The following is a 22,079-nucleotide window of genomic DNA, read 5'->3' on the forward strand; positions in this document are numbered from 1 at the left end:
GTCTAAGGGGTGTAAGATGAAATTTTATTGTAGCTTTGATTTGCATTTCCCTAATAATTAGTGATGTTGAGCATCTTTTCATGTACTTTTTAGCCACTTGTGTTTCTTCTTTGGAGAAGTGTCTATTCAAATCACTTGCCCATTTTTTAAATGGGTTGTTGTCTTTTTGTATTTCAGGTATAGGATTTCTTATACATGCAGGATATTAGGCCCCCATCAAACATATGCTTGCCAAATGTTTTCTCCCATTGAGTATCCTGCCTTTCCACTTTCTTGACAAACTCCTTTAAGGTGCAAAAGTTTTTAATTTCGAGGAGGTCCCATTTATCTATTTTTTCTTTCACTCCTCTTGTTTTGGGTGTGAAGTTCATGGAAGCTTTTCCATTTATAAGACCCTATAGATGCTTCCCTAAGTTATCTCCCAAGATCTTTATGGTCCTGGCTCTTACATTTAGATCTTTATTCTATGTTGAGTTAATTTTTGTATAAGTTCAAAGATGGTGTTTCTCTCTCATTTTTTGGATATCATTATCCAGTTCTCCAAGCACCAATTGTTGAAGAAATTATTCTCCCCCAGTTGAATGGACTTTGTGGCCTTGTTGAATATCAGTTGACTGTATATGTGAGCATCTGTATCAAAACTCTCAATTGGGTTCCATTAGTCAGTATGTATATCCTTGTGCCAATAACATACAGTTTTGACCACTATAGCTTTGTAGTATGATTTAAAGTCAGGTTGTGTGATTCCTCCAATGTCATTTTTCTTTTTCAATATGTCTTTAGCTATTTGGGGCCTCTTCCTTTCCAGATAAATTTCAGAGTTAGTTTTTCCAGTTCATTAAAAATGCTGTGTTGATTTTGATTGTAGAACAGTTTGGGTAGGATAGACATCTTAATAAGGCTTAGTCTTTCTATCCATGAACAGGGACTATTCTTCCATTCATTTAAGTCTTCTTTGATTTCCTTTAACTGTTGTATAGTTTTCTGTGTATCAGTCATTTACAACTTTATTTAACCTTATTCCTAGGTATTTGATTCTTTTAGTTACTATTGCTGATTTTTTTCCTGATTTCTTCTTCAGACTGCTCATTATTGGTGTACAGAAATGCTACTGATTTCTGCACATTGATCTTATAAACTGTGACTTTACTGAACTCATTTATAAACTCTAGAAGCTTTGTTGAATATTTCTCAGGATTTTCTATGTATAGGATCATGTCATCTGCAAATAGTGAAATTTTTATTTCTTCCTTTCCTTTATATTTCTCTTATCTAAGTGCTCGAGCAAGTTTTTCTAATACAATGTTAAATATTTTGTAGTGAAAGTGGGCATCCTTGTCTTGCTTCCAATTATAGAGAGAAAGATTTAGTATTTCTCCATTGAATATAATGTTAGCTGTGGGTTTATCAAATATTCCCCTTTTTCATGTTGAGGAAGATTCCTTCTATTCCTATCTTTTGCAGTGTTTTTATCAGGAAAGGATGTTGTATTTTGTTGAATGCTTTTATGCATCTACACAGATGATCATTTGATTTTTTCCATTCACTGTTTATATGCTATATTACATTGATTTTTTTAATGTTGAACCATACTTGCTTAACAGCAATGAAACCCACTTAATCATGGTGTATAATTCATTTGATGTGTTGTTGCATACAATTAGTATTTTGTTGAGGATTTAACATCTAGGTTCATTGGAAAGATTGGTCTATAGTGCTCCTTCCTTGTGGCATCTTTGTTAATCTTTGTTACTAGGGTGATGTTGGCATCATAAAATGAGTTAGGCAATGTTCCCTCTACTTCTATTTTTGGGGGAGAGTTTAAGCAGGATTGGTCTTCGTTCTTTCTGGAATGTGTGATAGAATTCACCTGTGAAGTTATCTGGTCCTGGGATCCTCTTTCTTGTGAAATTTTTAAGGACTAACTCTACCTTGTTACTTGTGATTGGTCTGTTGAGTTCTGCTTGTGTGTTTCTGGGAATTTGTCCATTTCCTTTAAATTATCCATCTTGTTGGCTTATAATTTTTCTAAGTATCCTCTTATGATTCTCTATTTCTGTGGGGTCAGTGGTGATATCTCCTTCCTTGTTTCTTATTTTATGTATTTGCATCTTCTTTCTTTTTTTCTTTGTTAGTCTAGCTAAGGGGTTGTGAATTTTATTGATCCTCTTGAAGAACCAGCTTTTGGTCTTGTTTATTTTTTCTAGTGCTTTCTTGTTTTCAGTTTCATTTATTTTGCTCTAATCTTTATTCTTACTTTCCTTTACTTCCTTTGGGGTTAGTTTGTTGTTGTTTTTTCTAATTCCTCCAGGTGTGCAGTCAGGTCTTTGATTTTAGTTCTTTCTTCTCTTTCAATATAGGCATTTATGGCTAGGAATTTTTCTCTCTGTACATCTTTTTGTGCATTCCATAGGTTTTGATATGCTGTGCTGTCATTTACATTTGTTTCAAGGAATTTACTGATTTCTTTTATGATTTCTTCCTTAACCTACTATTTGTCCAAGAGTGTGCTGTTCAACTTCCATATTTTGTACCTAATCCAGTTCTCTGTCCTTTGCTGACTTCCAGCTTCATTCCACTATGTTCAGAGAAATTACTTTGTATAATTTCAATCATTCTGAATTCATTGAGAGTTGTTCTGTAGTCAAGGATATGGTCTATCTTGGAGAATGATTCACGTTCACTCTAGAAGAATGTATATCCCACTGTATTTGCAAATAATTTTCTGTATATGTCTATTAGGTCCTGTTCTTCTAATGTATTTTCTAAGTCTTTATTTCTTTATTAATTTTTTGATGAGATGTTTTGTTTAATGGTGATAATTGTGTAATAAATTCCCCACTATATTTGTAGTGGTATCTATTTTTCCACTTAGTTTTTCCAATGTTTGCCTCATATATTTTGAGGCACCCTGGTTAGATGCATAAATGCTTATGATTGTTCTTTTTTCTTGATAGATTACCTTTTCATTAAGATATAGTTTCCAATTTTGTTTCTTATAGTAGTATATTTAGTCCAATATTAATATAGCTACTCTTACCATTTTTTGGTATTGTTTGCTTGTACAAGTGTTTTCCAGCCCTTCACTTTCAGCCTCCTTACCTCCTTGGGACTAAGGTGGGTTTCTTGTAGACAACATATTGATGGATTGTATTCCTTATGCATTCTGCCAATCTGTGTCTTTTGACTGGTCAGTTTAATCCATTAACACTCAATGTTAGAAATGTCAAGGAATTTATAGTAGCCATATTTTTTATGTTTATGTATGCCATATGTTGTCTTTATTTCTCTTCTTATCTTTGTAGTTGCTCTTACCCTCTCCTCCAACTCTCTCTCCTGTTATTTTCCTTTTGACCTGCAGAACTCCCTTTTGTATTTCTTGAAGTGCAAGTTTCTTATTGACATACTCTTTTAATTTCTGTTTATCTGTGAATATTTTGAATGCTCCCTCATTTTTGAATGGCAGTTTTACTGGATAGAGAATTCTTGACTGTGATTTTTTTTCTTTTTGAGCCTTCACTATGTTGTACCACTGCTTTCTTGTCTCCATGGTTTCAGATGAGAAATCAGCAGTTAATCTTACTGAGCTTCCCTTTTATGTTTCTCTTTCTGCTTATAGTATTCCTTCTTTTTCTTGTGCATTGGATAATTTGACAAGTATATGTTTTAGAGTAGGCCTGTTAGAATTTATACTGTTAGGAGTGAGCTACACTTCCTGGTCATGCATATTCATCTCCATTAATAGAGTTGGGATGTTTTCAGCCATTATTTTCTCCAACACCCCTTCTGTCCCCTTTCCCTTCTCTTCTCCCTCTTGGATGCCTATAATGCATATGCTTGTGCATTTTGTGCTGTCACTCAAATCTCTGACTCCCTGGTGGATTTTTTCTATCTTTTATTTATCTATTCTACTACCTGTTTGATTTCATCTGTATTGGTTTCCACATCACTGATTCTTTCCTCTGCATGATGAAATCCGCTTTTATGTGCTTCCAGTGTATTGTTGATTTCCTGTATTGTGCCACTTATCACCAGCATATCTGTTAACATTTTTAATTGGTCAGGGTTCTCTATGGAAACAGAATCAACAAGAGATATTTGTCAATAAATACAATTTTATAAGAGTCTCTCATGTGACCATGTTGATGCACAAATCCAAGTTCCACAGACAGGCTGCAAAGCAGGGGCTGTGATGAAAGTACAATGAAGGTCCTTGATAAGTTTTCAGGAGCTGTTGACTGTCCAAAGATGACCTGGGAAATTCTCTCTAAATGCTGAAATTGCTTCCCCCTTTAAGGCATTCATTTAATTGGATAAAGCATCACTCATTGCTGACAGCAATCTCCCTGATTGATGTAGATGTAATCAGCTATCTATGAAGTAAAATCACTGGTGACTAAAGTCCATAAATGTCTTTGTATTACAATTAGCCAGTGCTTTAATGACCAAACAGCTATGTACAATTAGCTGGCTGAGTTGACAATTTAGCATAACTATTACACTTTTTAACTATGTTTACAATTTCTTCAGTGTGTTCTCCCAGTGTCTTCTTAATATCCTTAACCTCTTCCTTCACTTCATTAAATTGATTCATGTTATTTATTTGGACATCTCTGATTAATTGTTCCATGTTCTGCATCTCCTCTTGGTTTTTAGTTGACTCTTTGGACTGGACCATGTCTTCTTGTTTCTTAGTATGGGATGTAATTTTTTGTTGGTGTCTAGGCATCTGTGTATCTTGATGGGTTTATTCAGTTGATTAAGTTTTCTTTCTAATCTAGGGTTTTATTTTGTTGTTTTTATGTGTGTGGTAAGTTTTCACTTTGACACGTCATTCTTCTTACTCTATTTCCTTGCTCTTGCCTATGTTCCTTTGAAAAAAATTACTGCCAGAGAAAAGGAAAGAGGTAAGAAGAGAAAAGGGATAATAATAGTAATAATAGTAAAAGGTAGAAAGAAATTTTATAAGACCTAGGATATGAATAATTAACTTGAGTAAGAAATGCAAAGGATTAAGAACAAAAAAGTGGAGTACAAACAATATGATGAGAAACCAAATAGAGAAAAATATATAGAATGAATTAAAAGGTCAGAATATTGAGAAGAGAGAGAAAGAGAAAAGAAACAAATAGAAATAAAAGATTAAAAAGAAATAAAATGGAGAAAAAAGAAGAGAGAAATAAAAAAGAAAAAGAAAAATTGAAGACCAAACAAAGAGAGGTGGAATGTAAGCACAACAACTGAAAACAGAATATAGAAAGATGAAGGAAGGAAAAGAAATACCATAGGTAGACAAAATTTGTAAACCAAAAAAGAGTAACAAAGGAAGAGGAAACACAACAATGAAGAAACAAGATAACATAAACTAATTTTATAAAGGGAGTGCTAGAAAGAGGATTGAAAAAGAAAAGCAAACAAACAAGCAACCAAACAAACAAAATCCATGGAAAAACTGCCTTCCTGCTTAGTCCCCTAAGGAGTTTTTCAGGTTGCCAGAGTTCAAGAATCAATTACCCTGTAGCCTGCCCTCTGCGAGTTTTGAACTGGATTTTAGCAAGTAAACTATGTTAAATTTAATAAAGGAAACTTTTTTTAAAGAAAAATAAGAGATCCAAGAAAAGCTAATACAAAAAGGATGTCTATTATGTTCCCTGCCCTAAGGTATTAGCTGTATGTCTGATAACCTAATGGATCACTTCCCTAAGAAGAGCCAGAATCCAACCAGGGACCTTGTATATTCAAATCGGGGACTCCTCCACTGAACTTAACTTTCTCCTTGGGTCAGTTAGCATTTCAGAAAGCTATTCACCCACATTCCCACAGAGAATTTAGAATCATTGCCTTTGACCAGAGTCCTGCTGGTTAGCTACCTGTCTGCCCCATCCCCTTCTATTCTAATTGCTTTTTCTCCCGAAGCAGAGCAGCTGGGTGTGACAGCCTGTGTGAGCTTATCACCCCCCTCTTGGTTAAGTCAAGTTTCCTTCCAAGATTCAAAGGGGACCCTAGTGATCGAACTCACCCCAAAGAAACCACTCTTGACCCTCTTCCAGACACTGCCCCTCCCCCCAACGCAGGGTCCTTGAAAGTTTACTGAGGTTTCCTATCACCTGCCTCCTTTAGGGGAGTTGGAATTTTGATAGTTTTCAGTGCCAGACTAGTCAGTTACCTGTCTCCACCCTCTCCCTGCCCAAGTTCCTCTCTACCAAGGTGACTGGGTGAATCAGGCTGCCTGAGAAGATTCCCCTCCCCTCTTTCTGGGGCCACCTCAGTGCTAGTTGATATGCTCCCCAAAGTTCAAAGGGGGCACTGGTAACCAAACCCACAGAAAGGGAAACCCCCACTACCCTTTGCCAAGACCCTCTTCCTTCCAGAGAATGCTCCCTCCCACTCATGGCTGGTGGGAATCAAGGGATTTACAGAGGCTTTTTGCCTTGGGGGTGGGCTTAGCAACCTTCTATTTCCTGCCACAGGGGTGAGAAACTCATGGTTTTCCCTTAGGCTTTTTGTCTCTTTGTCCAGTTCCCTCCAGATCGATGCCCTGAAGCCTCCTGCTCTGTGGGTTCCCAAAACAGCTCACTCAGGTAAGATTTTGCCCATTTTCAGATGCTTTTTTTTTTTGTGAGAGTGGTAGGGAGTATCCACCTAAGTTTCAATCTGCATATTAAAGTGGTGGTCGGGGAAGATAACCTTGATTCCATTGAGAATCTTAGATTTTCATAAAATAATGGAGAAACTAGTTTGTCCTGTGCTGCTAAAATAAAATATATGTTAATTAATATAATTATGGTAAAAGTGTAAAAGTAAAAAGTAAAGCACAAAAACATTTAAGTTCATTTGATATGTAATAAGTTGCATTAGAAGTATTTAGAAAGTGTATGAAAATTAAAAGTGATAGACTTCAGTATTTTCAAACCCTCTTGAGCCTTGAAGCCTGGCAGCCAGTATCCTTGCACGGTGCCTCTCCATTTGAGTTATTCCATATAATGATGACTAGGACTCTAAAATAATTATAGGATTTACCACATCTTTGGACATCCCCCTGAAGTGAATGGAAAGTATTTTGCAATTTCAGACTCATGCAGTTGCTGGTGATGACTTGATATGGCCAGATTTACATTGCCTCCAGACTGGCTCTATTTCCTAGTACCAAAGTGTGCTTTGCACCAGGCTGGTGAAACACCGAAGACTCTCCCTAGGGCCAGGGGTGCTGCAGTATGCTGGTTGTGTGTAGGACATACCAAGTGGAGCAATAATTACCAGAATATGTAAGTAGAATCTTAATGACCACATTTGGCATTATGGCCTGTTCCCATGAAAAGACAGCATGTATGGTATTGCACACCTGTAACTTAGATCTATTAACTGCAGCTCAAGGAGTAACTTGTGCATTGATTAGTGCATTGATTAGTATTAAGTATTTTACCTATATACCTGATGAATAAGATAATATCTCTTCTATTCTAGATCATATACAGAGGGATATTAAACATGTTAAAAATCCTGGTAAACTTAATTAGTTTTTAAGTAATTAATGAATGTGCATATAAGATAAAGGGATAGTTCTCTTAAGTATTGTCTTTATTTTCCTTGCAGTATGTTTATCTTATTGTTGTCTATATTGTCTTTGTAAGTTTATGTCTAGGGCATTGCCTCTCCTCATACCTCTCCTAGCTGTCCTAGGCATAACCACTGTTGTAGGAACCGCAGGTGGCAGTTTCCTAGACAACAATTGAAACTTACAAGATCAAGGCCCTCAGTTTTGGGAGGATGTAACCTCTAGAGGCACCTGGACCTTCTCATTCCCATGGTCCAGTATGTCAGGGCTGGCCCCCTTTTCGGGGCTGCTTACTACCATTTTATTTATTCCTTTAGTAACTAAGTTTATTTTTTCCAGAATCAATGCCTTCCAGAATAGGCTATTAGCCATGTGGGGATTTCATCCAATTTCAAACATGACACTTGACTCTCCTTCCCTCAACCTCAATAGAATAACCAGGGAGTTTCATATGAAATCAGGCAGTCTCTATTGCCCCTAACCATCGAGAAGCAGCTACAGAAGAAAGACCATTGCCTTTCAGCTCTCTCTTAAGAATAAAGGTGCAAACTCCCTGAAGGGGAATTTGAGGCATGTTAAAATAGGAAACAGGGAAGGTAGCTGGTCAGAATAAAACCTGCCAAAGACCCTGGACAGGAGGCCCAGTTTGAAAGTCCTGGGCTACTTTGTTCTCTATTAATGGAAATGTTGTATACTGTTAGATAGACCAGCATAATTTACCCCTTATTGTTCCAGCAAATTGGACTGCAGGGAACACCTTGCTGGCATGACAGAATATGACCCACTGACAAGTTTAGAAAAAGATCTTTTCATTTAAGACTGAGATTCAGCTGCCATCTTTCAACGAGACTCATAATTATGTTTTTCTTTGCGAGGGAACAGGTGAATAAATCTTGGCCTTTATCAGAATATGCTGTATATAATGGTTTAGGGTGGTTAATGGCTAAGTCTGTCACCCTAGATCACATTGTCCCTGTCTGCATGGAAAGACAAGAGGGAATCTGAGATGTAGGTATTACCCCCTGAGTTGTGTAATTTTACTATCAAGGCTAGATATAGAGTAAAGCATGCCCCCTGTGGTTCTACCCATTGACCATTTTTGTGCCAGTTGGTGCTACAATTGTCGCTGAAAAACACATAAAGGCTTTAGTCAATCACATTGCTCAAGCCCTTAATAAAGCCAAAATAGCAATTTCTTAAGAAATGAATAAACTACCCAACTACAAAAGGTTGTTTTACAAAATGGGATGGCTTTAGATATTCTTACTGTGTTACAAAGTAGGAACTGTGCCCTCATTAATGTTCAGTTGTTGTGTATATGTTACTCCTATTATACTGTCTTTCATACTGTTCCTATAGAATATGGGTGCAATGCTTCTCCTATGTTCAATATAGGCTGCTGCATGGAGGTGGATTGTGGGAGTCCTGGGCCCAGGCCTCCACTAAGTCCTCAGTACGCAGCTGCCTGTGTGATCCAGGTCTACGTTAAAGGTTAACAGCCCTCACCAGATGGGGGTGAATACATAGATGATATCAAAAGTATGATCTTCCCAAAGCAGCAAGCATCCTTGATAAACATCCTTCCTATGGGCATAGTGAAAACATCACCAAACCCTATGTGCGCCATCATGGTACCCTAGCAAGAACTCTGTCATACCCTATGGAATATCCTTATTATCATCACTATGGAATGTCCTTGTTATCCTTATATCATTTTTCCTGTCTTTTTGTGGAGTGTTAACTTTATTCATTCTTTGACCCACCACCATCAAAGATAATGTCCATTAGTCCCAATAAATCTTATGTCTAACTAAATGGCAGGTGTGTTCTTTGGACTTGTGGCCATACCAACTTATCCCCTTCAGTAGTTGGGCTGTAACAATAAGTTAGGCAGTGGAAGTTCTTGATTGAAAATATTAATACAAATTTCTTTGCAAACTTTTATGGGATAGATTATTTTTTTAGCATATTTAATTCCAGTTATGCTAAACAACCCATAACGTACGCTAGTTTATAATCCTTAAAGTGGTATTGTGCAAGTTATTACTTATTCCTTCTCAACTTCAAGTCGGCCTTCTAGCCTGTACTGGGATTGAGATCTGAATATATTTTCTCATACTGCTGTGCTGGCTAGTTGTCCTGGTTTTATCTCCATGCATAGTATCAATGGGAGATTGGCAGGCAGAAAAAGAGAAGAAAGGACCTTATTTTTTCCTATTTCTAATTCCATCATTATTTCTCCTGCTCCCTAACTGCCCTCTGGCATGACCCTATGTTTTCAGTAGTCTGAATCCAGTACATGAAACACTGGGATCCTTTCTCCAAGCTCCTAATTTTTGGTAACCTCCCTTTTACTCCCTGGATTGGAGCTGTTTTCTGCTTCCTTGTTCTTGTTTTGTTTACAATTTCTAATGAAAATGTAAATAATTCTTTGTATCCCATTCATTAAAAGGCAAACTGGATTGGACCTCATCTCATACAGTACTAATAAAGTACATTGGCCAGTAAAAAAAATATATATATATATATGTATTTTTTAATATGAAACCTGCTTTTTTATTTCTTCATGAAAAAACTTAGGTCAATGATAGATATTTATATTATATGGAGTTTTTTTGTGTGTGCTATAGAAAGAGAAATTAGGTATTTCATCATTTTAAAAGTGTACATAATAGAGTATATGGCCATATATCCACATTACTAGATTCTCATCAAACAACTAGTCATGGTATTTTAGACATTTTTGGTTATATATCCATCACTGCCATGCACTCACTCTAGATGCTTGCTGGTCTGGACTGCTGCCTGCCTACCTATTCCTGTTCATGCTTTTCTCTCCCAGTTGGAATATCCTTTCTCTTCATCCTCTTGTGCTTTTTGAACCTTCTCAAACTCAAGAGAAAGTAGCCTGAGGCTTGAACATGAGGTTTCTCCTTTGATGCAAATATTTTATTTTCCACTGCTCCATAGAGACTAGAATGTAGTCAGGAGGCAGATGGTCTAGTCCTAGGCCCAGCTCTTCCATCGACTTGTAGATTAAGGTAAGTCAGGTTCTCTCTGTCTATCTGTGTTACTCAGGATGTCTTTAGTGGATAAATGAGGTTTTCTCTGGAGAAAGATGCAATGTGAATGCACTTTAAAAATAAATTAATAAATAAGGGTGAAGAGTTTTGTGGGAAGAAAGAAAAGACTATTCTCTCACAATTTATTTTAAACAAAATTGTTCAGGTTTTATTCACTGATAGCTCCTACCTCTTCTCCCTGTCTGCTGCTGTGTCCCCTTCAATGCTCCCAGTCAAGGAAAGGCTTCGCTCAAGGCCTCAGCAGTAATCTCCTGGGATAAGTGGTCAGTGAGGAGAGCTGTCAACCAGTAGTGGGCCTCCCCTGGGACCTGCAAGTCCAGTCCAGTCAGACCAGCCCCTCCTTCAGTAGATGTTTTCTAGCACTTGCCCCAGTTGCTCTGTCTCGCATTTAAGACTGGCTTCAATTTCGCTTAGTCATTTTTCTCTGCCAGCTGTAGCATCACAGTGTGAGCTCAACTGGATCTGATGAATGAGGTAAATGCTTGTGGGCCCACATGGAAGATACTGAAGCCAGTGCCTTGTGCTTTTAATTTCTCTATGGTCCTGATCAGATCGTCTTGGTTGACATCCTGGGTGTACTTGCCCCTTCCTTTGAACACCTGTTGATGCAGTTCCGCCAGTTATCAGATATCCATTCTGAGCTTGACAGCCAGGCCTACTTCAATAATCCTAACACCCAGCTAGTAATAGAAATCCCTCACACTTGGCATCGGAGGCCAAAATCCTTTTCCAGAACCCGGGGATCCACCCCAATGGTAGCACATATGTTTGGAACTGCACTCAGAAATTGGAGTTCGTCCTGCTCTCCTGTTTTTGTTTGCTGGCAAATACCTCCAGGTTGGTGTTGAACATATCCAACCACTTTGTCATCTGGGCCCACTGATCCTCAGCCAAGACTGTCCTTCACTCCTTATACTTGACCTCAGCAAACTTCTCCGTGATGACGCTGGTTCCCAAACTGTGGCAGTGCATCCCAGCCAGCAATGTGCAGATAGCAGGGCCGCCCAGGCTCTGAGCTAACCCGTCCCAGGATTCAATTTTGATATTGATATTCTCATTTTCAAACTTGCAAACACATTTTGTTACCCCTTCCTGAAGAAAAAAGTCCATTTTTATTTTTATTGCACATATTCCAGTATTTATAATTTCCATAAGCATAGTACGCATGTAATAGAAATAAGAAACCATTTTGTTCCCTTGTTTTTTCCCTGAAATAACCTAGCATAGTATTTCATGTATTAACTAAATATTATTGAAGAGTACAAATATAACAAATACAAAAGCTCTCTATGAAGAATTATTGAATAAGAATACAATATGGTCTGTATATTTTATAGTCCATGATAAATAGTAACAAAAGGTGAATGTAATCTGTTTTATGGTCAAGAGTCATAAGCACATCTGCGTATGTTAACTTGTAGCAAATAACAAAATAAATAGCTTGACTTAAAATTCATTTAAAACCCTGTACTTTAAAATCTCAATATAGATAGAAAATGGAAAAGCAGATAATCTATAAAGTTTAATGCAAGACCAATCAGAGATAATGGAAAGTATAGAACAGATTAAAGAGACAACTGACTGCTAAGAGGATGGCAGATTTCCAAACCAGATTAATTTATAGAACTGTTCTCATAAATTAATTATGTGGTTGATTATCAGAACAGACTATTCTTAAGGGCTGATAATTAGCCTAATAATTACTATCCTGTTATTATATCTATGTAAACTATATCAAGCTATTTCTTTAATTGTGTATATTTTATTTCATAAAATCTCATCATCTTTAATGAAAAATGTGATTATTACAAAGTACCAAAATTAAAAATGCAGAATTTTAGGAGCAGATGTAGCTCAAGAAATTGGGCACCTGCCTCTCACAAGATTCAACTCCCAGTGCCTCCTAAAGAAGACGAGCTGGTGCAACAAGCTGAAGCAATGATCAAACCCAAGAACAGATACAACGAGCAGAGAGCACATATGGCTCAAGCAGTTGGGCACCTGCCTCTCACATGGGAAGTCCCAGTTTCGATTCCAAATGCCTCCTAAATAAGATGAGCAAACAATAAGCAGAGACAATGAACAAAAATACAATGAACAGACAATGAACACACATAGTGAGCAGATGATGAGCAAGCCAGGGAGCCATCTCAGGGGAGGTGAGGGTGGGAATATATAGAATTTTTAAGGAAGGTACTTATTAGCTAGTGCATCAATTGAGCATTCCTATAAAAACATTCCTACTTAAACAACGTATACAATAGCATTTATAGTGTGGTAGTGTGTTCATTGAAGAGGAAGATTTTACAAAACTGGTCACATTTTAGTGTAAAGGCATGCAAGTTAATCCTAGCTGTGTGATCTTGTAAGCTTCTTTTTTGAGCCTCTATATCCTCAGTAGAAATCTTTAAAATTAATAACTTATATTTGATAGTCAAATTTGAGGATTATGTTCAATAACATATTGTGTCATCCTGGCACATAGTGTTTGTTGACATTGAAGTGTGACATTGGGTACAAAACAAAATTCAAGAAGGTAAACTTCGAATGATGTTAGGAAGAAAGCGAACCCATGTTATTATATGGATTTTGAACACACATTGAAAGTTAATTAAACTCTAGAAAAGATAATTGTGATTCTAGACTATTGATACTTAGGATCAAAGTTGACTTTTGAGACATTTTCTTCAGCCTGCAGAAAAGGTAAAAAAGCATAAAATAAAACAATAAACTTAAGTTCATTTTCTAGATTGGCATCCAAACCTACATGCTCTCCTGCCAGCTAAAGCTTCTGCAATCATTCTAACTTAGTAATGTACTTTCATGTTGACCAGAACACAGATTTCACCATATTTTCACTATTTTAATTTATTTCTATTTTTGAGAGTGTGGTTTCAATTTTCAGAGTTGCTAATGAAGATCCAAAAAAAAATTAATTAAAAATTATTTGGGGTGTTTCAATATTAAAAAAAAGTGTTCAAGACAATGATCATTACAGGTTAATGTTAAAATGTAATCTCTGTCTCTTGTAAAAATAACTTCTCCAGGATTAAACATGAGCAGAAAAATAAGAAATATTTTTCAATCTTCAGTATTTGAATTTGGTTCCTAAATTTACATAATTCCAGATTGACTCATGTATTATTCATATGGGCCATCAGGGAAAACTGCTCCATTAAAATAGTATTGAAGTCCATAAAATCTAAATAGAAAACAATTACCAAGAATTCAAGGAAATAGGGAATGCTTTAGGCTTTGACAAATGCCTCTTCTATGTAAGTTTTCCACTTGACTATGGCTTCCCTTTTAATTGTAATCTTGTTGTAATTTTAGATGTAATTATTTCTTTTTTAGATGTCATAGACTCTAATTGTGTACACTTGTGAGTGTGCGAACATTTATATTCTACCAGGAAAACAGAGGTAAGTTCATCAGAGAGAACCTTTTTCAATTCTTCTTTGTAAAACTCAATCTTTTGACAATAAATTGGACAAAGATTTTAATTTTAACACGTAATCATCAATGCAAAGATAGTTTATTATACTTTAAATATATTTAAATACATAAAGAAGATAATATTTTAAAAAATATACGAGGCGTGCATTCATATATGAAGACAAATATTATTTGTGTTTTTTTTTTTGTTCTTTATTTATAAAGACGCTTTAGATAGTATAAACACTACATCAAGAATACAGGGGATTCCCATATGCCCCACCCCCTTCCCCTCTTGCTTGCTGTTGTAGATACCCTCTGTTTTTTGGGATGGGTATTGTCCATCATCATCCTTTGTTAGTTGACCTGGGTGAGTGCGATGAACTAGAGAGTAGGGGTTGGCTGCAACTGACTGAGATTCAGTGCTCATCTGTCATATGGACAACTGGAAGATTTAAGTCTCTGGGACAAATATATAATGAATATAGTGCTTATTATAGGTTCAAATAAAGGGGGCAGAAGAACCGAGCATAGGAAAATTGTCAATGAGTCTAACTCTGATAATAGTGGGAAGATAGGTCATCATATATTCCAAGTCAAAGCCCACTGACAGGGTACCAATTTCCTGAGGCTCTCTGTCCTGCCATGTCTAGATTTCTCTAGAGCCCTCAAGAGAACCCCTTCCTGAAGTACAAATTACTATGGCAGTCAGTGAGATCTTCCTGTGACATGCATAAATGTAACCTCTGGAATGAACTTCTGACTCATTTTGAAATCTCTTATCCATGAAAAACCTATCTGTATTTGCTATTTCCCCCTTTTGGTCAATGTTTTATTCTAAATGCAACACTAGTCAGTGCTCAGTAATAATCTTAACTTAGGAACCATGTAAAGAAGTTGTAGTTTTTGAGGTGCATCAGCAAATTCAGAAATATGCCAATGCCAACATTTTAAGCATTTTATAAAGAACATTTTATATTAGGGTTTAAGTCAAAAAGTGAAAAATAATTTGGCAAGTTAAGGATTTGTTTAAAATTTTGTTAAAAAATAGGCTGAATTTCTCATAATGTATTTAGAGTTATTTGTTTTCTCATACAAGGCAATAATAAGGTAAATACATAAGCGTATGTAGAGAAAAGACTGGCTTCCCTACACTCAGTTAGAAGAATCTTTACCATATAATTGGCTTACCTCATATTTCTCATGTTTATTATTTAATTACTCTACAAATAAGAAAGTCAAAGACATCATTAAATAATTAGGTATTCTGTGTTACTGTGCCATGCGAGTTTTATTTTTTTCTATGATATCAGATAGCACGAAAAATTTTTATATTTTTAGTTAAATATGTCATTGGTAAGATGAGTCATTTACCCCATTTCCTTAAGCTAAGGTAGGGTTTACTCTACCTTACATCCAGAGATTTATGTATGTATCTATATTATTTATTTTCAAGATATCACTTTTGTCATTTACCTTATCAACAATCCATGTAGTCTGATTACTAAGATATTAGGCATTATTTTTCACAAATAGCCAAATTTCATATGTCTGTTTCAGGATATCTATTCTGATATTTTGCTGAGATTACAGACTTGATATAGTATAAATACTATCTTAATTATTTTTGGTTTAACTAGTAACCCCCCTTAGTATTAATTTTTTTTCAAAATTTTCAAATATTTTCCTTTATTCTCAACAATTAACTATGATGGGTGAATTTTTAAATTATTTTTGATGGCTTGAAAACTATTACAGGGATTTATCTAGGAATTGCTAATCATAGAAAAAAGCATAGAAATATTGTTTTACAATATTCAGAATTTTCTGTCAAGGAATAACGATCTTTCTTCTGTATTTAATTAGTGGTTTATATTCCTTAGTCAAGTTATATACCAGCAAATATGACCATCATATACAATTCTTCTTCGGTTAATTCTGAGATATATATTTAATATTATTCATATAAAATTAATATATTTTTAAATTTTCTTGTGCTTATAAGCATATATCAGATAGCTCTTAAATTTGTATATTTTTATCAATTCCTATTATTATTTATATATAGTAATCCCCTGGGTTTTTCAGTTAATTTTCATATAATTGATATTTTATCATTATATACCTTATGTCTATCTTTGTTTCATTTTGGATTTTAACAAAATCACCTTAGTGTTTAATATTTTAGTTAACTTAAGATTGATGAAATTTTTTATACTTACCTTTCTTCTTGGTTTTCAGTGATCTGTCAATAGTAATTTGCTTTCAATCAAAAGCTCTTAATCATATATTGAAATTTTCAGATTTTATGCATTTTATGATATATTTGTATAATCCATTATTATAATTATCCCTTGCATTCCTTTGACAAAAGATTTATAATATTTGGTCTTGGTAAAACATCTGTTAATACATAACTAATTTTTAAATGTATTTTGTTAATTTCTCTATATTGATAATAATAAAAATTAGCATTCATTGATTATGTGTTACTATATAGCAAGTACTTTGTTTGGTATTAGAGTTTTGGTGTTTGACTGAGACGGCAAAATACGGGGAGAGAAAATATTTCTTTGGGAGCTGTCTACACTTACCCAGTTTGAGATTGTCTCTCATGCAAGGAAGGAATGACACATGGTGCCATATGAAATGCTGCTTCCAAATGCTACCTGGAGGAGTCATAAAATAACAACCAAAAATATGGCACTGAAGAAGTTATAAGTAGCCAGCATGAAAAAAATGCAGTACCTCAATCCTGAAAACTGAATTTAGGTGTTAGAGTAGACATTTCTAAGAAACTTACTGTACCCTAATATAGAATCAGCTTGGCCAGGTGCAAAGTCCTAAGAAAGACAAAATGAAGTCATTGCACCATCTAATGAGGAAAAATTTTCTACCCTTTAAATTTTCTTCCTAAACCTCCTCTCTCTGTTTCTCCAGTCATCATAGTCCATGACTAATAAACAAGTGAGAAAAGTAAAAGATCGAGGAAAGGAAAGACAAAAAGTTTCCCAAATGTCCCTTTCCACTTAGATTTCCAATCTAAAGTAGGTTTCAGTCAGTCAAATGAAGAATCATTGTAAATATAATTTGGATTTTCTGTATAGCACAGTATTCTTTAATGATTTCATAACATTTTTGTGAGACAAGGAGAATGGAGAGTGTTTTTTGTAGTTTTATAAACAGAAAAGGTATTGTACTAGTAACAAATTACCACAGATTTAAGTGGTTTGAAATAGTATAAAAGTATTCTGTCACAGTTTTGGAATATATTAAGTTTGAAATTGATGTCAGCAGGGCATTGCTCCCTCTGAAAGCCCTTGGGAAGAACCTTCTCGTCTATTCCTCTCTCTTGTGGCCCCAGGCATTCCTTGGTTTGTGGTAGCATAACTTCTGCCTCCCAACTTCATATGGTATTTCTCTCTGTGTATTTCTGTAAGGTCTCCTCTTTTCACAAAGATGCAAGTCATTGGACTTAGGGCTGACTCCAATTAACTAAGCCCTTCTCTTAACTAAATACCTTTTGAAATTCCTATTTTCAAAGAAGATCACATTTGGAGATTCTGAGTAGACAAAATGTGTGAGAGTGTGTGTGTGTGTGTGTGTGTATATACCATTAAACTCACTATTGTCATGGAAAATTCCTTGAATTTTATCCGAGAAGGTGAATAATCATTCCTCAGAATGGGTTTGTACATGAAGTAGGACAAAACAATAAAGTTTTCTCTTCCATCCTCCAGAATCGCAGTCTAACTCTTGCATCAGTTAGAATAAAGTGGAGAGCATTGCGTAGCATTTCTGAAATATTTTCCTAAATATTGTAAAATTTGCATAGGCATAAATAGTGGTACATAGAAACCACATATCCCACAGTTTGAATAAAAAGAGTTCCCTCGATTTCTAAAAGGAGAGAGTTTGGGCTACTGCATTTGCGAATTATCCATTGTCTCCTCCAATTGGATTTAAGGATCCCAGAAACAGATGCAGAAACTGTGGTAGAAGTGTTGACTTGGGGTCATTTTAAAAGGGATCTTATCCAAGGGATAGACCATAAGGTAAGGCAATCCCCCCAAAAAGGCATCTTTATAAGGTAGACACCAGTGAACCAGACACTGAAGGAGGATTGTAAAACAAAATATGCATTGTCCACGTTATGTTGCTGCATGAGAAGTCTCCAATAATAGTAGTTTTTCTGTCCAACCTCCTCTAAAACTAAATCAAAACAAAACCAAACCCAAATACTAAAGTTCTTGACTAAAGAATGACTAGAAATACAATTTTGCATTATAATTACAAATCATACTTGTTCTACATACTAGACTCTATTAAAGAAAAAGTATTTTCATATGCAAAGTAAACACTGAACTCAAGAAACTCAACATTTATTGGGGAGTCCTCATCCTGAAATGCCTACCCCTCTCATTCCACAGAGATAAATTGTACAATGGAGTTTGTTTTTAGCTTTCTTTTCATTTCGAAATAGTGTTGATATATGTGTATTTTGCTAAACAGTAAATAATTAAATTTTGTTTATCTTTCAAAGTTTTATAAATGCCTTTTTATTGAATGAGTTCTTCTCTAACATTTTCTTTACTCAACATTTTATTTTTGAAATACATCCATCTTGGAGACTGCAGTTGTAATTCATTTATTTTTATATAGTATAATATTGTTTAACTGCACCACAATATATTCAGTCCTTCTGTTGTTAATGGAAGTTTGGATAAATTCCTTTTTTTGTCTGTTATGAAAAAGACTGCTATAAATATTCAGTTACACATATCCTGGTGCACATATGCTAAATTTTATCTAGAATGCCTGAAATATGCTTACTCATTTTCTTTATTATAATATTAACACATTTTGTTTTTTATTTCTTCTAAGAAAGATGTAACTAGCCTTTATTTGTAATTAATATTAATATTTGAAATATTTATAGGTCTAATACATGATTTATTTGTTCTACTGTGTCTTCTTTTGTTCTTTTTGTCATTTCTCTAATTTTTGTAATTTTTCTGTTTCTGCTTTTTTATTGTTTGAACTATATTTTTTTACTTTTATTTTTCTCAGGGATCATACATAATATTTTGAATTCCATTTATGGCTAATTTTGTCAAATATATATTTAGGCTTAACTTTTTATTGTCAAACAAGAAGTATTACATTTTTATTCTTTTTCAAGAAATAAAATGATATTTTCAGGTTTCTGTATTAATTACTTCTCACACTTCCAAATATTTATAAATATAATATGGATTCTTGGACAAATAAAATGTTTACTTGCTATTATTCCTTTCTGAGATGCACCATCAAACAGATAAATTTGTGTAGATTTTTAATGTTCATGTTGACTGCTGCATTAAGACAAAGTAATTAAGAAGTTAAATAAAAAAATAAGAAGCTTTTGTTATTTCTGTTTTATAGATTCACAAAGCAAACATCATCATTTGTTTATAGTCATACATCTCATCAGGGATAAAATTAGAAAAAAAAAATTCTCTATGTTTTTCCACTGCAGATAATAAGTTAATTATTAAAAAAACTACAGTGTAAAAGGGTCATAAATATTAAGCATGTCTGTATTTATTACATCCATATTTTCCTACTTTTATGAACAACTTATTTAAGCAAGATTTTATTTTTAAAACTAATGTGTATGTTTAATGATTTAGTGTTATTAATGAATATTATCGCTTACAATGAACAGAACCTTGGAATAAAAAAATTCATTTGCACAAAAATGAACTACCAATTGTCTATATGGATTATTTCAAATGTTATTTTGCTCTTAATAAAACCCAGTGATAAATAGGCTGCTTATTTTATCTAAATAAAAGATATAACTTCAGTGAATTAAGCTATATTTCTAAAAGATGGGCTTATACTGATTTATTACTATGGATATTTTCCAGGTTAATATTTCCTTTAAAATATGAATTGACACTAAATATTTAGTTTTAATTTTGTATGGCTATCTTATATAGGCTTTAATTTTAAGATATAAATGCATGCCTTAAATAATAGCATCTTCAAAGTTCTATTTACAATTGGATTTATAACCACAGGACCAGGGGTTGGGACCTGAACATGCCTTTTGTGGGGGACATGATTTAATCCCCAATAGTCCATCTTCTGAACTCCAAAAAGACATTCTTTCCACATACAAAATATATTCATTTCATTACTTCATCCCTAAAGCCTTAAGTAATTTCAGTAACAATATTAAATATGAAGTCTTATCAACTGGTTACGGGTGTGGCCCATCCTAGGGTAAAAGTCCTGTTTCTATGGACCTATGCAACTGAATAAACAATATATCAGCTTTCAGTATTCAATGGTGGGACAGGCTTAAGATAAATATTACCATTCCAGAAGGGAGAAATTGGAGGGAAAATAGAAGTCACAAATCTAAAATAAGTCTGAAACACAGCAGGGCAAATTTCACTAGATTTCAAGGTCTAAGAGTCTTCTATGGAATGTTTTGTCCTCTTGGCCTGCCATCTTGCATCAATATGTGACAACAGACTTTGGGTGAGAAAGTACTTCTTAAGTAACCATGAGTTGGTTACTTTGTAACTGTAAACTTCTACCCAAATACATATCCTTTATAAAAGTCAATGGATTTCTGGTACCTTGCATCAGCACCCCTTTTGGCTCACTAATACCTTCTCCCAGGTAAACTAGTAGCATCTAAATGTTGCCATAGATTCTGCTTTTAGAGAAGCCCAAATAAGTCAGTAGCTTTTACTAACTTATTTGGAGTAAGGATAAAAATAAAATTCTGAAAAAATCCCAGGGGTAATAAAAAAGAAAGAAAAATAAAGTCAGATTAGCTTCAGAAGATAATTAATCAGTAAATCTTAAATAGTGAGGTAAAAAGATTTTGAATCTAGAATCTTATACTTGAATTGACTAAAAAAGTAGTGTGAAAGCAAAATGCTTTTCTAGACATGCTGAGACTCAGAGTATGCACTTCTTACAAAAATTCTGAAAGATTAAACCACAGATGTACTCAACCAGACAACAACAAATAAATTAAAAGAAAAAACAAAACAACGACAACAACAACAAACCTTTTATGAACAAAAGCATCAGTGTGTTCTAGTAATATTTAGGGTCTGTTTATAATTCCACACCATTGAAGAATAACTGTGGTGAATCTTCGTATCAGTATAGGGTACAAATTTGAACATCTAGGTTACAGGAAATTCATAGATCAAAGATACCTTCCCACAAGTAGTGAAGGTTGAAACCTTGTGTTCAGGTTCTCTAAGGTCTGGGATAAAACTTGGTAAGGAAAAATACACTTTTGAAAGCTTCACAACAAATGTATTTTTAATATTTGCTAATAGGAAGGAAAAAAAATGAGCATAGTTCCTCAGAATTCTCTTCTAATATGTATGTATATTATCAATAAATAAAGACAATTAAAATGATTTAAAGCCTAAATAAAAGTAGCTATTATTATTAACTTTAACATACTAATATGCTATCATTTTGGACGTCACTGTCACACAGTATATTAAATTCAAAGGTTAATTTCCAATGTAAATTGGGTTCCATTTAACTTTATAAGATGGAACACTTTTTTAAATATGTAATGAGATTTTCTTCCTTTGATATCCTGTTTTCCAATTCCCTTCTGAGAGTGACCTAGTGGCTTGCTCTGTCTATCTTAACCTTAGGGAAAAATATTGTGGGCATGTAGAAGTACTTTAAGGTATTTTCTCTTCTGGTCCTTTTTTCTTGATTGCAATCCAAAATTCAGTAGTGAGCAGGGGAAAGTCGCATAAATTTTCTCTAAAAGATGAATATAATAATTGAAAAATTTGAAAAAATATTAAAAATCATTTTTTCCCCATTTTTGGTCATTAAGAAGCTATTCATTTAATAGATACTGTTATATCCTATTTTCCACACTCTAGCTTTTTTGCAGCTTATATAATTGCACTGAAATTATAGGTCATTGAGGTTAACAGGAGAGATGAAGAAGTAATCATATTTAT

General features: G+C 34.4%; 1 pseudogene; it reads right to left on the minus strand.

Moving 5' to 3' along the window:
- Nucleotides 1-10,850: 10,850 nt before the first annotated feature.
- On the minus strand, nt 10,851-11,796 carry LOC101436843 (vacuolar-sorting protein SNF8 pseudogene; annotated as a pseudogene).
- Nucleotides 11,797-22,079: the final 10,283 nt, after the last annotated feature.

Source organism: Dasypus novemcinctus, chromosome 15 (genome assembly GCF_030445035.2).
Source record: "Dasypus novemcinctus isolate mDasNov1 chromosome 15, mDasNov1.1.hap2, whole genome shotgun sequence".
Taxonomy (NCBI): Eukaryota; Metazoa; Chordata; class Mammalia; order Cingulata; family Dasypodidae; genus Dasypus; species Dasypus novemcinctus.